The sequence below is a fragment of the Odocoileus virginianus genome, chromosome 29, assembly GCF_023699985.2.
Source record: "Odocoileus virginianus isolate 20LAN1187 ecotype Illinois chromosome 29, Ovbor_1.2, whole genome shotgun sequence".
Lineage (NCBI taxonomy): Eukaryota > Metazoa > Chordata > Mammalia > Artiodactyla > Cervidae > Odocoileus > Odocoileus virginianus.
Window position 1 is genome coordinate 4,781,711 of NC_069702.1, and position 17,036 is coordinate 4,798,746.

Sequence of the window (17,036 nt, forward strand, 5' to 3'; positions counted from 1 at the left end):
TGATGAAGCCTTGGGCTTTCCTGATAGCTCAGGTGATAAATAATCTTGCCTGTGATGCAGGAGACCCTGGTTCAATTCCTGGGTCAGGAAGATCTGCTGGAGAAGGGATAGGATACTCACTCCAGTATTCCTGGGCTTCCCTGGTGGCTCAGCTGGTAAAGAATCTGCCTGCAATGAGGGAGACCTGGGTTTGAGCTCTGGGTTGGCAAGATCCCCTGGAGAAGGGAAAGGCTACCCACTCCAGTATTCTGGTCTGGAAAATTCCATGGACTGTATAGTCCACGGGGTCGCAAAGAGTTGGACACAACTGAGCGACTTTCACTTTCACTTTGAATGATGAGAAGTAGGAGAAGGTACAGTGGGGGCGATTAGATGTAAAGGGCTTGGTGGTCGTGGTGGTTTAGTCACTCAGTCGTGTCCGACTCTTGCGACCCCATGGACTGTAGCCTGCTGGGGTCCTCTGTCCATGGGATTCTCCAAGCAAGAACACTGGAGTGGGTTGCTGTTTCCTTCTCCTGTAAAGAACCTACATGTGTTGAAAAGAAAAAAAATAGAGAAAGCAATGGAAACCTGTTTCTGAAGCTTGATGAGCAAGGACGAGAGTAATAAGAAAAATTTCATACAGGAACCAGATCATATTAGGACTCATAGACTAAGATTGTTGTTGTGGTTTTGCAGTTGCTAAGTTGTGTCAGACTCTTTGTGACCCCATGCACTGCAGCACGTCAGCATTCCTTGTCCTCCACTATCTCCCAGAGTTTGCTCAATTTCATGTCCATTGAGTTGGCGATGCTATTTAACCATGATGCTGATGCTGGGGAAAATTGAAGGCAAAAGGAGAAGAGGGCAGCAGAGGATGAGATGGTTAGATAGTATAGACTAAGATGTTTTTTCTTAAATGCAATTAGAAGCCATTATAAGGTCTTCAATGGTTGAATGGCATGACCTGATCTATATTCTAAAAGGATTATTCTGGCAGCTCTGAGTATAATGCTTGTGTGTACATGCTGGTTGGAGTGGAGAAAAGAGAGGAGGTCAGGAAGAGTGGCAGAGGGAGAAAAATTAGGAGATAGTGGAAGAAGAGTAAGAGAGCTTGGTGCTTTGGATTTTGGATGGTGAAGATGGGGAGGCAGAAGATGGAGAGGGGATGTTTGAGATAGAGTTTGTAAATAGAGATTGTAGGACTTCTCATAAATGAGTGAGGGCAGTGAGGGAAAGGAAGAAGTGTCTGGCTTGAGAAATGGTAGACACTGGTGTCATTTACTGAGATGGGAAAACCTCAGAGGAAACAGGGTTAGGAGAGATGGTGGAATCAAAGAATTCTGGTGGATGTGATGCATTTGAGATATCTTTAGCTGACTTTAGTGAAGGTGTGAAGGAGGCAGTTGGATTTGCATGGAAAGGAGGCAAATTTGGCACTTGAGAGAATATAAGTGGTGTTTTTATTCAGGGCCCAGGTGATAGTTATCTAAGAAGAAAGAGAAGATGATCAGGAGAACGGGACCTTTGCCAAAGACATGAGAGGCATCAACATTTTTGGTAGCACCTCATGGAAACCAAGTACAACAAGCTGAAGCATATAAGGAAAAAGGGGAATTTATTAGAAGGATTTTGGGGGTGTTTCAAGTGACCAGAGGCAAGAACTGGAAAGGAGATTTAATGGAGTCTAGATAGCCTTCTCTCTTTTTTTTTCTGGTTCCTTCTTTACTAGGCCCATTTGCTTATTTGTCACATCCTGAGAACAGCTCTTTACACTTTTCCCTGTGTATAGCCATCACGTAGCTTTTACATTTTCATCTCTATTCAAGAGAACAGCCTCGTCTTACTGGGAGATTCTCACTAAGTACTGAATTTGCCACAGAGAATCTGATTGGCCCAGCTTGGGTCACATGGGTGCCATAATCCAATAAACTGTGCCCAGGAAGATCATGTGACAGAAGGGTGGCTGCTGGGAGCTTACTCCTGTGGGTTAATATGGCTTCTCAGAGAAAGGGGGTTCCTGTCAGCTGGGCATTTTGTCACCCAGGCCTTACATTCTTGCTTATCTCAATTTTGCACACTTGTACATGCAGTGCTGATAGCTTCCTCTGTAGCTGGGGTTGATTCATGTCACCATGAGTTCCTTTCCATGGTTGCTTCTGACAGAAATGCCAGGCCCATCACTCTTTGCCTATCTGTCTCCAACCACTCAGGCTGCCATAGCAAGATAACATAGACCAGATGGCTCAAATCACAGAAATAGTTTTTAAGGCTGAAAAGTTCAAGATCAGGGTGTCATTGTGGTTTATTTCTGGTGAAGACTCCCTCATTTTCCTTCTCATTGTGTCCTCACATGGTGGGAAGAGAAGACAGAGAGCAACTTATTTGTCTTCTCTTCTCGTAAGGGCACTAATCTCATTGTGAAGGCCCCACCCTCATAGCCTCATCTCATTCAAATCACAACCCCCCAAGGGCCCCACCTCCAAATACCATCACAGTGAGGGTTGGGACTTCAACATATGAATTTTGGGGGTTAAATAGCATCACCGACTCAATGGACATGAATCTGAGCAAACTCTGGAAGATAGTGGAGGACAGAGGAGTCTGGTGTGTTGCAGTCCATGGGGGCATAGAGTCAGACATCACTTAGAGGCTGAATAGCGGCCATAAGCATAAGATACAGTTCAGTCCTTAGCCCTGCCTAACCCTTTCCCAGGCCTCGTGGTGGCTCAGGTGGTAAACAATCTGCCTGCAATGCAGGAGACCTGGGTTTGATTGCTGGGTCAGGAGGATCCCCTGGAGGAGGAGATGGCAACCCACTCCAGTATTCTTGCCTGGAGAATCCATGGACGGAGGAACCTGGCGGGCTACAGTCCATGGGGTTGCAAAGAGTTCGACCTGACTGAGTGACTAACACTTTCACTTTCACTTCAATCCTTTTCTATCCTTCAGGTCTCAGATCCCCTGCTGCTTCCTCCAGGAAGACTTTTCTAGATTCTCCAGGGAGTTAAGGACTTAGCTACAATCCTTCAGATTGAAAGCACTTAGGGTACATAGAGATCGAAGCACTTACCATATCATGTTCAAATCCCTTGTTTCTGTCCTCCCCCCACCACTGCATGGAAGAGGCTGTGTTGGATTAATTACTGTATCCCCAGATTCTAGCACACAGTAGGCTTTCAAAATGCTATTAGAGCTCAAGAACAACTGTCAATTGCTAGTTGAGGAGGCCAGTAAATAAATCATGACATGGTCTGATCAGAACCATGGTGGAAGCAGCTTCAAGGTGCAGAAAGGAGAGATGATTCATTCTAATACTTGGGGTGGGGGTGATGTCTCAGGAACTGTGATCCTGAGGGGGCATCTGGAGGGTACTTAGGAACTGGTGCATCAGACTCCTGTGTGTGTGAACCGGGGAGATGGGACAGCCCCTCCAGTACTTTTCATGGTATTGGGAACGTTGAGGTGGATCTGTGACAGTCTCTGCTTTGGGGAAGTGAATTTTAATTAGGTAGAAGGGAGTGAAGTGAATCAGAAAGCAGGGCTGTCAGAGCTGAGTGCAGAATGATTTGCTACTTGCTGATAAGAAACCAGCTAGTCACGCCGTACTGGCTTGCCACAAACAAATGTATGTGCAGCCTCTTCCCCTGCCTGTGACAGAAGGTCTAGGAAGGCCAGACCAGGGAAGGGCCTGGACCAGCAAGAAGAGGGTTAAAAAGAGTAGACTTGATAGACAGGAAGTGCTCACTGGTATGCTTTTTGACCATTGGGAGCCATTCAGTAGTAGTACTTTATTTGTAAAATACTGTTGGCGATAACATCTCTACCAGCCATTACTGTAACAGGGCTTATTATTTGCACCATGTCAAGCACACCACAGGGTACATGCCCAGAAATGGGATTTCTGAGTCATATGGCAGTTCTTTTTTTAGTTTTTTTTTTTCAGGAACCTCCACACTGTGAGTTCAGGAACTCTCCATAGTAGCTGCACCAATGACCACAATTACATTCCCACCAAGAGTCCACACCCTCTCCAGCCTTTATTGACTCAGCAATCCCACTTCTGGGCATATACCCTGAGAAAACCATATTTCAAAAAGATATATGCACCCCAATATTCGTTGCAGTACTGTTTACAATAACCAGGGCATGGAAGCAACCTAAATGTCCATTGACAGATGAATAGATAAAAGAAGAGGCGTTACATATATACAATGGGCTATTACTCAGCCATAAAGAGGAACGAAACTGTGCCATGTGCAGTGATGTGAATGACCGGAGAGACTGTCATACAGAGTGAAGTAAGTCAGAAAAACAATATCATATATTAACACTTACATACATGGAATCTAGAAAAATGGTACAGACGGATCTACTTGCAGGGAAGGAACAGAGATGCAGATGTAGAGAATGGACACGTGGGCATGGGGGTGAAGGGAGGGAGGTGGGATGAATTGAGAGGCTGGAATTGATGTATGTGCCCTTCTCCCCGTTAAATAGATAGCTAGCGGGAACCTGCTCGACAGCACGGGGACTTCAGCTCAGGGCTCTGGGGTCACCTAGATGGTTGGGATGGGGCGGGTAGACGGGAGGTCCAAGAGGGCGGGAATACAGGTATACATGTGGGTGATTCGCTTTGTCCTACATCACTGTAAAGCAGCCAGACCCCAATTTAAAGAAGAAAAACGCACAGCACACACACCGTCTCACTGTGTCCTCGGAACTACTGTCAAGGCAGGTGGGGGTTGCTGGATATCTAGAGAAAATTCTGAGTTTTCATCTGGGGTAAAGTAAAAGGGACTCGGCTGAGGCCAAGGGAATTCCCTTCCCCCACATTCCTGGCTGATCCTGTTCACCCCTCAGGCTCCTGCTTCGACATGACTCCTCCGTGGGTGGAGGGGTCTCCACCATTAGTCTCACAATTTAGTCTCCAGCCTGGGCTTCCTCAGGGAGGCCTGCTCTTATGCTTTGGGTCGGTTTGCTTTTGCTAGGTCATAAATTGCTAGGAACTTGCTGAAACCGGCATACGTTTATTACTGCATACTTTCATGAGTCAGAACCATGCCCCAGAGCCTGGTACTTAGCAGGTGCTAGGAAGCATCCCTGGGCTTCCCTGCTGGCTCAGATGGTAGAGAATCGGCCTACAGTGCGGGAGACCTGGGCCTGAACCCTGGGTTGGGAAGACCCCCGGGAGGAGGGCACGGCTACCCACTCCAGTATTCTTGCCTGGAGAATCCCGTGGACAGAGGAGCCTGGCGGGCTATGGTCTGTGGTGTCACAGAGAGTCAGACAAGACTGAACACAGCACAGCGCAGGAAGCATGTCTTGGTTGAAAGAACGCCCAGTTCAGGATCTCACTTTGAGCTATCAGGTCAGTCTGTCAGCAGAGTCTCTGATCTTTCTAGCACAGTCACTCCCTCCCATGAGCACACACACACACACAAAAGAAAAGATAAATTTTGTGTAGAAGGAACCATTTTTTTGTGTTGTCTGATGAAGGGCACTGGAGACTGTTCTTCTTCAGTCTGTCAAATTAAAATGTGAATTGTTTGGCAGAATGTTGCTTCCTGGAGCATTGAGAACTGACTTTGACGTCCACTAATTGATGTAATGAATTTTCTTCAACTCTATTTTCTATTTGTCATCATTATAATAGAAAGAACTCAAACGTTCTCTTCCAGGATTTGGAAAAAGAAAAAATTGGGAGAATATTCTATTGTTTTCTTCCTTGCATGATCTTTTAGCCTTGAAAGCCAGTCAGGATTTAATAAAGAAAACACTGAGCATAGTAGAGTGGAAAATGTCAGACGGAGTAGATTTGAACTCTAGTTCCCACTGTAGCTCTGTGACCTTAGGGAAATTTCTTAACCTCTCTGGACCTCAATGTTCTCACCTTGTAATGCTTCCCACAAGGCAGAGCTGTGGTCATTTTAAAGAGGTTGTGTGTATGAGGCTGCTGATGCTTTCTAGGTTTTCATTAATGGTAGTTACTTTCTTTTCTCACCGTTGACTACAGAAGAATAAAATAACTTTAAAATAATGAGAAAATGAAACGTGTAGAGAAGGGAAGAGTTATAGCTACTGCTTTCCAGTCCTCAGTTAGGGAGAAATATGCCCTAGAGCTCTGGCTTAGGGTGGGGAGGAAGAGACAAGCTGAGAAATACCCTCCAAACACTGGAGGTAGCAGGGGGTTGTCATTAGGTAGCTGCTAAGACCAGAGCAGTCTTCAGCTTACTGAATTCTTTTTTTTTTTTTAATCTTTATTAGTTGGAGGCCAATTACCTCACAATATTGCAGTGGTTTTTGTCATACACTGACATGAATCAGCCATGGATTTACATGTATTCCCCATCCCGATCCCCCCTCCCACCTCCCTCTCTACCCGATCCCTCTGGGTCTTCCCAGTGCACCAGGCCTGAGCACTTGTCTCATGCATCCAACCTGGGCTGGTGATCTGTTTCACCCTAGATAATATACATGTTTCGATGCTGTTCTCTCGAAACATCCCACCCTCGCCTTCTCCCACAGAGTCCAAAAGTCTGTTCTGTACATCTGTGTCTCTTTTTCTGTTTTGCATATAGGGTTATCGTTACCATCTTTCTAAATTCCATATATATGTGTTAGTATACTGTAATGTTCTTTATCTTTTAGGCTTACTTCACTCTGTATAATGGGCTCCAGTTTCATCCATCTCATTAGAACTGATTCAAATGAATTCTTTTTAATGGCTGAGTAATATTCTATGGTGTATATGTACCACAGCTTCCTTATCCATTTGTCTGCTGATGGGCATCTAGGTTGCTTCCATGTCCTAGCTATGATAAACAGTGCTGTGATGAACATTGGGGTGCACGTGTCTCTTTCAGATCTGGTTTCCTCAGTGTGTATGCCCAGAAGTGGGATTGCTGGGTCATATGGCAGTTCTATTTCCAGTTTTTTAAGAAATCTCCACACTGTTCTCCATAGCGGCTGTACTAGTTTGCATTCCCACCAACAGTGTAAGAGGGTTCCCTTTTCTCCACACCCTCTCCAGCATTTATTGCTTGTAGACTTTTGGATAGCAGCCATCCTGACTGGCATGTAATGGTACCTCATCGTGGTTTTGATTTGCATTTCTCTTATAATGAGTGATGTTGAGCATCTTTTCATGTGTTTGTTGGCCATCTGTATGTCTTCTTTCAGAAATGTTTGTTTAGTTCTTTGGCTCATTTTTTGATTGGTCATTTATTTTTCTGGAGTTGAGCTGCAGGAGTTGCTTGTATATTTTTGAAATTAATCCTTTGTCTGTTGCCTCGTTTGCTATTATTTTCTCCCAATCTGAGGGCTGTCTTTTCACCTTGCTTATAGTTTCCTTTGTTGTGCAAAAGCTTTTAAATTTCATTAGGTCCCATTTGTTTATTTTTGCTTTTATTTCCAATATTCTGGGAGGTGGGTCATAGAGGATCCTGCTGTGATTTATGTCAGAGAGTGTTTTGCCTATGTTCTCCTCTAGGAGTTTTATAGTTTCTGGTCTTACATTTAGATCTTTAATCCATTTTGAGTTTATTTTTGTGTATGGTGTTAGAAAGTGTTCTAGTTTCATTCTTTTACAAGTGGTTGACCAGTTTTCCCAGCACCACTTGTTAAAGAGGTTGTCTTTTTTCCATTGTATATCCTTGTCTCCTTTGTCGAAGATAAGGTGTCCATAGGTTCGTGGATTTATCTCTGCAACAACTCCAGAGAAATTCCTAGATATATTTTCACCTTTTTTTTAATTAAAAATTTCTTTTTCTTTTCTTTTCTTTTTTATTTTTCTCTTTTATTTTCTTTTAAAATTCCCTATTACTCCCCCATTACTCCTTAACTTTCATTTTCATATATTTTTATGATTTTTTTAATTAGGAAAAAAATTTTTTTCTTGTTTTTTTCTTTTTTTTCTCTTATTTTCTTTTTAAAGTCCTCTATTACTCCTCTATTACTCCTTAATTTTCATTTTTATTTCACTATAACCTTGCAAAAAAAAAAGAGAGAGAGAAGCCTTTTTTTTAAACTGAACTTCATATATATTTCTAAAATTTTTTGTGTTTTTGTTTTTAATATTGTATTTTTAAGAGTCTAACCTCTACTCTAGATTTTTAATCTTTGTTTTTCAGTATGTGATATAAATTTTGGACATTTAAGAATCCAATATTCAGTTCCCATTTTTATTCAGGGGTGTGTTGATTACTCTGTCCCACTTCTGACTCTCAGTTTTCTCCCTCAGATCACCTCTATTTCCTGCCTCCCCCTTCTCTTCCCAATCCAATTCTGTGAATCTCTGTGGGTGTCTGGGCTACAGAGAACACTTTGGGAACAGATAACTGTGTAGATCTTTCTCTCTCCTCTTGAGTCCCCCCTTTTCTCCTCCTGCTCATCTCTATCTCCCTCCTCCCTCTCCTCTTCTTCATGTAACTCTGTGAACCTCTCTGGGAATCCCTCACAGGGGAGAATCTTTTCACCATTAACCTAGAAGTTTTATCATCAGTGCTGTATAGTTGGAGAAGTCCTGAGACTACTGGAAGAGTAAAGCTTACTGAATTCTTGTTCCGTCACTCACTGGGGCATCCCGGAAGCAAGAGGGGAGAAGCCATCAGATCACTGCAGACTGAGAGAGTATGCTGCATTTTCACCCCTTCTCTATGCAGCAGGTTGGAGCAGAGTGCCCATGTGGCGGGAGAAAGTTTGAAACGTGAATTTCTGCTTTGTTCCCCCCTCTCTCTGTTTTGGAACTGAGACTCCAGCTTCCTTCACTTCCAGGGAAATGTGCTTCAAAGATTCAAGATTGTCCTGGGTGGTCTCATCGCGAATTAGAGAGAAAGGTAAAAGCCTTTGAGAGCAGGAAGGCCAAATCTCTAAGAGACGTGGTCCCAGGACTAGAAAGGGACAGGGTGGTTTCGTAAGTACTGAAGCTCTTTGCCCTGCACCTTCCTAGTAAGACCTCAGGGACAGAGTTTAGGGTTCAGAGCTTCCAGGCCCAGCCACGGCCCCCACATCCAAACCTGGTGTGTGAAGTGGAGGCTCTTGGTCCTCTGCCCACATCTCCAGACCCGTTGCTCCCCTGTGTCCCTGCAGGCTTCTATCTGCCAGTATGCACACCTCTGTAGCATAGGTGTGTCTCCTGCTCACGGAGGTCTGCTCTGTTCCTCATCAGCGTCAGCCAAAATGCCAAGGAATTAATACTCTGGGAGCAGCCCTCTTCCAAAGACTCTAGGGAGCTGGAGTATCAACACCCCAGCTCCCTCACCCCTTAGTTAGGATAACTCTGAGAAGGGTATTTTGCAATTTTTCTCACGATTTTTCTATGGGCTTAAGCTCCAATTGGCCAATCACTTAATCGCTGTCTTCCTTTCCATCTGTCAGCCCTTCCTGCCTTCCATCCTAGTGGTGCCTGCACCTCCTAAATAAACTACCTCCCCTCAAGGCCTTATCTCTGGATCTGCTTCTGGAGAAACCAAAATGAAGCATCCAGGAAGCAGCAGGGGCCCTTTCCCTTATAGAACCATGAGAAGGACACTGACTACATCAGCAGTGACCAGTGTAGACCCAAGACTGGAAGCTGCTGCTGCTGCTGCTGAGTCGCCTCAGTCGTGCCTGACTCTCTGCAACCCCATAGACGGCAGCCCACCAGGCTCCCCCGTCCCTGGGATTCTCCAGGCAAGAACACTGGAGTGGGCTGACATTTCCTTCTCCAATGCATGAAAGTGAAAAGTGAAAGTGAAGTTGCTCAGTCATGCCTGACTCTTCACGACCCCGTGGACTGCAGCCTACCAGACTCCTCCGTCCATGGGATTTTCCAGGCAAGAGTATTGGAGTGGGGTGCCATCGTCTTCTCCGAAGACTGGAAGAGTTGCCTTGAATTTTCTGTTGTGACAAAGATCTCTGCACCTTTCTGTAGAGTACAGAGGAGGAAGTAGGGATTCTACCTAAGTGACTGTAGGAAAAATGGTGAAAGACCAAAATGGACAAAGATGACTCAGTGTTCTGTGTACGTACATCCTTCCTGTTTATCTGTCTCTTACTGACTTTGAGCTATTTTTCATTCTTTGTGCATAGTTGCTGAGTCATGCCCAACTCTTTGCAACCCCATAGGCTATAGCCCGATAGACTCCTTTGTCCATGGAATTCTCTAGGTAAGACTACTGGAATGGATTGCCATCCCTTTCTCCAGGGGATCTTCCTGACCCTGGGATTGAACTCAAGTCTCCTGCACTTCAGGCGGATTCTTTACTGCCACCAGGGAAGATTTTGAGCTATTTTACAGCTCTGTAAGTTGGAGAAACCTGATGCTAGTGAAAGGATTATTGTTTATAGAGATGCAAGTCAATTATGCCTGGTTGGATGCCGCTGATTATCGCTATGTGGACAGATCCATGTTTGTAAATTCACCTTGGGATTCTTTACCTGCCTAGGTAGGTGTGGTTCTTGATCTCCTCCTTAAACTGGTTTTAACACCTTCCTGGTTCATCACTGAATAAGTTATAATAAAAATTTTAACACACATTCATTTCATATTTATATGAAAATCATGATTTTACCTTAAAAATTTTGTTTTATAACATGACCAAGATTGAATTTTCTCCAGCATTGGAGGCAGTTAGATTTAAGGTCTAACTCTTTAAGAAGGCCTCTGGGAGGATACGCAAGAGATTGGTAACACTGGTTGTTTCCTCGAGGAAGGGGGAAACTGGGTGACTGGGGGCTGAGGTGGAAGGGGAAATTTTTGTTCCTTTTGAATTTTGAACCGTTATCTATTCAAATGGGTTTAAATTATCAGGAACAGCTAAATTGAAAATTAATTAAAAATAAATTAAAAATTAAATTAATAGAAAACTCTACCAAGGTTTAAAAGGAAATTAGAATTTCTAGTAGCCTCTCTGGGTATCAGAATAGGGAGAGGGCAGACAAGTTTTTACTTATTTTGGCTTTCAGGATTTCTTTTGTGGAAAACTTTTTAGAAGTGTTACAAGTGTTGAGAGAGAGATTAACACACATATTTTGGATGAGAATCACCTTTGTCATTATACACAAGCGTAACAGATAGGAATTCTCCACAAATTCAGGTATGCCCCAAACTATTATTTTTGTTTTTTCTGTACCATTTCCCCCACATAATAGCTTAAAAAGTTTATTTTTCTAAGAGAGAACACATTAAAATAGCAAAAATTCAAAAGGCATACAAGTTGTAAAGTGAAAAGGAAGGCCTTTACATAGATGATAGTTCTTTATTTCAAAAGCTTGTACAATTTTGTCTGGTACATAGTGTAATTGTGCTTGTTTTGGAGTAAATATAATGTTTGTTTCCTCCTCAGAAATGGATGTACTGGGGAAGCGGTGTTGATGTATTCATCTTGTGTTTTCACACCTCTTGGCACAGAGCCCCACAATTTAAGAGGCCAGCTACTTCATTAAGTGTTTATTATTTTACCTTTGTTAGAAATTAAGTGAATTAGTGAAAGTCATGCAGGCTTTGTTAGCTAATTAGAAAGGAAAAAAGTTGCTTTAATTTTATTGAAGTTTAAACAATTAACAATAACTTTTTTGAGGGGTCAAGGTTTAATAGTTATTCAGTGGAAGGTTTTCTTCCTCATTCTGATAAAAACACATTCAATTCCAAGTTCAACGAATTGCTTGTTGAGTGCTTAAAAAATGCAATGTGCTTACGCAAACGCTTAGCAACTATAATGGGGTTTTGTCTTGGTTTTGTCTTCTTACAAGCAGGGATTCCAATTTTCCTTTCGACTAACTGGGTAAAATAAAGTCATAACATTGATTTTTATTATAGGATGTTAAGTACCTGATGAAATGGCATGATACTTAAACTAAAATGTCATATACAGGTTGGATTTTCCCCAATTCTTATTGATGTGTAAAGACAATTAAAGTGCTTACCAGATTGCAGAACATGAGTTTTAATCTAGAACACTCATAATTTACTTTCATTTCTATTTTTTTTAATCCAAATAGATTCACCTTAAATGGCATAGTTCCCTTTAATCGCATCTCCTAGTTCTTTTCTCTAGATAATGACGTTGGTTTTAAGTGGTTTTCTTTTTTTTTTTTTAAATAACTGATTCATTGAAACAGTTGTACCTTGAGTTAGAACTGCACACATTCATATATACTTATTTAGTTTAAAATTGTGCATGAGTACTCACACATTCAGAAATTCTGACATACCTACCCATCTAAGTCTTTTTTTTTAATCTGTAAAATTGGGTATCGGTTGCGGCTTCAGAGATTTGCTGAAAGGATAAAATGACATATCTGTGTATCATGCTTAGAATATTGCCTTTCACAAAATAAGTGCTATGTGTGTGTGATGATGAGGATGATAATGATGTTGATTACAAGGAGTTATATTCTATAGTATAGTATTGATTGTACTAGTGAAGGATCAGGATGATCGACAATTTCTGGAAGAAGCTGACATTTTCATGCTGGAGAAAGAAGAGAGAAAAGAGTGAAGTGGAGACAAGGCACGGGAGGGTTAAAAGCAGAGGGTGTCAGCGGTGTGTTTGGGGAGTGACAGGGTGGGGGGAGATGAGATTCAGAGTGAGTTCAGCTAGTGAGTTTGAAATTTATTTTAAAAACCAAGGGACTACCATAAGGACCTACTGCATAGCATGTGGAACTCTGCTCAATGTTGTGTGACAGCCTGGATGGGAGGGGAGTTTGGGAGCAGAATGGATACACGGATATGTATGACTGAGTCTTTTTGTTGTTCACCTGAAACTATCACAACATTATTTATCAGCTATACCCCAAAACAAAATAAAAAGTTAAAAAAAAATAAATCAAATCATTATGCTGTACACTTAAAAATCAAGGGACTCTCAACATTAAATGAGACAATCAGATACTTGTTAGCATTTGTCCTAAAGAAATGATTAAGGAAATATTCTGAAGATGTATCTTCAAGAATGCTCACATGTGTTGTCTGTAATATCAAACATTCAGAATCCACCTAAAGGTTCAGTAATAGAGAATTTATTCAATAGTTTATGCAAAATTCATAAGGATCATTACATGCTTTTATGTACTAAGACAGAAAGTTGTGCACATTTTGAGTTAAAAGCAAAGAGGTCTTCAAACAGCCCTGCTCCGATATTGTTTTGTAAGGATGTATATGCATATCTGTGTTGGTTTGCTGAAAGTCCGGAAGGATTACACCAACATGTTAATAGTCACTGTCTCTGGGTTGTGGGATTCGGGGTGATTTAAAACTTTAATAATTTTTATTTTCTTATCTATTTTTGCCCCAGTCATTTTATAATGAATACAAATTGGGGATTTGATTGAAATGACAAAAAGGACAGTGCTTATGTTCTGTCATGCTAATGCTATTCATAAGTAAGGGGAGAAAATTCTTTTGTTCCAGAGAACAATTTCATGAGCGGTGCTAGCAAAGCAGATTGAGTAGGTGGAAGGTGAACTGCCTGGAATTGAAGGGATGGGAAAAAAAGGAGCCTGGGGTGGAGGGAGGATTTTGAGGAGGTGGGAGAGGGGAGGCCTGATACGCTTATATCCTATTGTGTTTCTTCCTCCCAGAACCCCATTTGCCTCCTCCTCTCCTGGACAAATCTCCCTATTAAGATAGAGCTCCTCAGCTGGTCTGCTGCTAGCATGTATGAGGGCTTCCCTGGTGGCTCAGAGAGGAAAGAATACCCCTGCAAAGCAGGAGACCCAGGTCCAATCCCTGGGTGGGGAAGATTCCCTAGAGAAGGGAACGGCTACCTACTGCAGTATTCTTGCCTGGAGAATTCCATGGACAGAGAAGCCTGGCTGGCTATAGTCTCCATACCACCCAATTTTCATCAAAGTGTAAAATTGTATTTTTGCTACAACTGCATTTACCATGGCAAGACCCATAAGGTGGGGATGAGGTGGGTGTGTGACAGTCTGACCTAAACAAATCTACATCCTCTTGAATGTTTTATACTATGTAGCAGCATTGCATGGGCTTCCACAATGACTCAGCAGGTAAAGAATCTGGCTGCAATGCAGGAGATGCAAGAGACTCGAGTTAGATCCCTGGGTTGGAAAGATCCCCTAGAGAATTGCTTCTGTTTCATGTTTTGGTTTTTTGGCCCCAAAGCACGTGGGATCTAAGCTTCCCAACCAGGGAGTGAACCTGTACCCCCAGCATTGGAAGGTGAAGTCTTAACCACTAGACTGCCAGGGAAGTCTCCAGAGCTCCATTTTTGCTGGAAAATGCCATTCAATTATAACACATGATTCTAGTCATCCCCACCATCCTCAGGAAGTGGTCATCTTTTCTGCTGCTTAGGGTGACAGAAAGCAGAATGGGGACCTTGACTTGGTATCTTCAGCAGGGCGTACTTGAAGTGTTCTAAAAGCAAGCTTCTAGGTTCTTGTTTAGAAATGTACAGAAAGCTTGTGCATAAGGCTCGTTTCACATGCATCAGTGTCTTTGGAGGACAGTTTTATTGCCAAAATCTTGGCTCTCTGTGCACCAATGCCAAACACGAATACAGGGACAACTTTTGGAGGGGAAAGAAAGAGTGGTTTTATTACTTCGCCAGGCGACGGGGAAGGCTAGCACATCAAGAACAGTGCCCCTTTTCCTGGTGAACAGGAAGAGGTTATATAGTTAGGCAGGGGTGTGTGATAAGGATCAAGGCGGTTAACAGTCTTGTATTCTTTATCTGCAGTTTCTAAAGGATGGGGTTGCTGACAAGATGGGGTGTGCAGGGTCCTAGGTAGTCTCCTAAACTTGGTAAGCCTCTGCCTCTGGTGGTTTCCTGGCTGCCTTTCTTTGGATTAGCCCTTTAGAACTCAGAGGAGGTCATGGAGGCAGGGTCCAGCCTACAAGGAAAGGGGGACAAAAAGGCCTCCATGCCCTGGAGCCCACAGGACCCTGCTCCCCTTCAGTTTTGGCTTTTTAAGTGCTTTCACATAATGGTAACTACCAGTGACATAAGCACTAACTATATGTCACACACTTTGATGAATGCTGTATGTACATTAACCAATACAATCATCACAACAACCTTCTAGCACAGTTCGGTTCAGTTCAGTTTAGTCAATCAGTCATGTTGCAATCAGTCTTTGCAACCCCATGAATCACAGCACGGCAGGCCTCCCTGTCCATCACAAACTCCCGGAGTTTACTCAAACTCATGCCCATCAAGTCGGTGATGCCATCCAGCCATCTCATCCTCTGTCGTCCCCTTCTCCTCCTGCCCCCAATCCCTCCCAGCATCAGGGTCTTTTCCAATGAGTCAACTCTTCACTTGAGGTGGCCAAAGTACTGGAGTTTCAGCTTCAGCATCAGTCCTTCCAGTGAACACCCAGGACTGATCTCCTTTAGGATGGACTGGTTGGATCTCCTTGCAGTCCAAGGGACTCTCAAGAGTCTTCTCCAACACCACAGTTCAAAAGCATCAATTCTTTGGTGCTCACCTTTCTTTATAGTCCAACTCTCACATGCGTACATGACCATTGGAAAAACCATAGCCTTGACTAGACAGACCTTTGTTGACAAAGTAATGTCTCTGCTTTTTAATATGCTATCTTGGTTGGTCATAACTTTACTTCCAAGGAGTAAGCGTCTTTTAATTTCATGGCTGCAATCACCATCTGCAATGATTTTGGAGCCCAGGAAAAGTCTGACACTCTTTCCACTGTTTCCCCATCTATTTGCCGTGAAGTGATGGGACCGGATGCCATGATCTTAGTTTTCTGAATGCTGAGCTTCAAGCCAACTTTTTCACTCTCCTCTTTCACTTTCAACAAGAGGCTCTTTAGTTCTTCTACACTTTCTGCCATAAGGGTGGTGTCATCTGCATATCTGAGGTTTTTGATATTTCTCCCAACAATCTTGATTCCAGCTTGTGCTTCATCCAGCCCAGCATTTCTCATGATGTACTCTGCATATAAGTTAAATAAGCAGGGTGACAATATACAGCCTTGACATACTCCTTTCCCTATTTGGAACCAGTCTGTTGTTCCATGTCCAGTTCTAACTGTTGCTTCCTGACCTGCATACAGGTTTCTCAAGAGGCAGGTCAGATGGCCTGGTATTCCCATCTCTTTCAGAATCCCTTCTCTGCCTTTTGGCTAAGATCAAGTGTAGTATCGAGCACAGAATCTTTCCTTTTTCCCTGTTTCAGATAAGGAACCAGTGGTATGGGCAGGGTAAATTACTTGTCTGCAGCCATGGAGCTTTTAGGCAGCAGAGGTGGAGTTTGAACCCAACCAGTCTGGATCTTGAATCTGAGCTCCTTACAGCAATGCCAAGCTGTCTCCTAAATTTAATCTTCCCAGTGACTCTTGAAATAGTCAAGATACATATCATTAGTTGTTTTTGGATAACAAACTCAAGTTTCAGTGAACTCAAGTGACACAATTCACTGAAAAAGTCAGTGGCCTAGAGCCTGCCAAACCTAGTACAAATCTCTCTCTCTTTTTTGCATTAGACCTTGATTAACTTTTTAGATTGCCAGGAGACAAAGGCAATTCAAAGTGCTTTATATATACAATGCCAGGCTCACTATCCAATAATTACCTCCTGTTGGGAGTGAGTCGAGATATTCCCCTGTCAAATGTTTCTGAGCCTCAGGCTTGCTCAGTAGGGTGGGGAGGGATTGGGGAGAAGAACAGAGTGGAATCTTGCCAGAAGCCAACAGCCAAAACCTTGGAGTACTGGTTCTCAAAAAGCAGTGATATCACTTTGTTGACAAAGGTCTGTATAGTCAAAGCTATGGTTTTTCCAGTAGTCATGTATGGATGTGAGAGTTGGACCATAAAGCTGACTGAGCGCTGAAAAACTGATGCTTTCAAAATTATGGTGCTGGAGAAGACTCTTGAGAGTCTTTGGACTGCAAGATCAAACTGGTCAACGCTAAAGGAAATCAATCCTGAATATTCATTGGAAAGATTGATTCTGAAGTCCCAATATTTTGGACACATGATTCAAACAGCTGACACATTGGAAAAGACCCTGATGCCGGGAAAGATTGAGGGCAGGAGGAGAAGGGGACGACAGAGTATGAAATTGTTGGATGGCATCATTTTCT

General features: G+C 42.9%; 1 pseudogene; it reads left to right on the plus strand.

Annotated features, from left to right (window-relative positions):
- Positions 1-16,057: 16,057 nt before the first annotated feature.
- Positions 16,058-16,209, plus strand: LOC139032071 (U2 spliceosomal RNA; annotated as a pseudogene).
- The last annotated feature ends 827 nt before the right edge of the window (positions 16,210-17,036 follow it).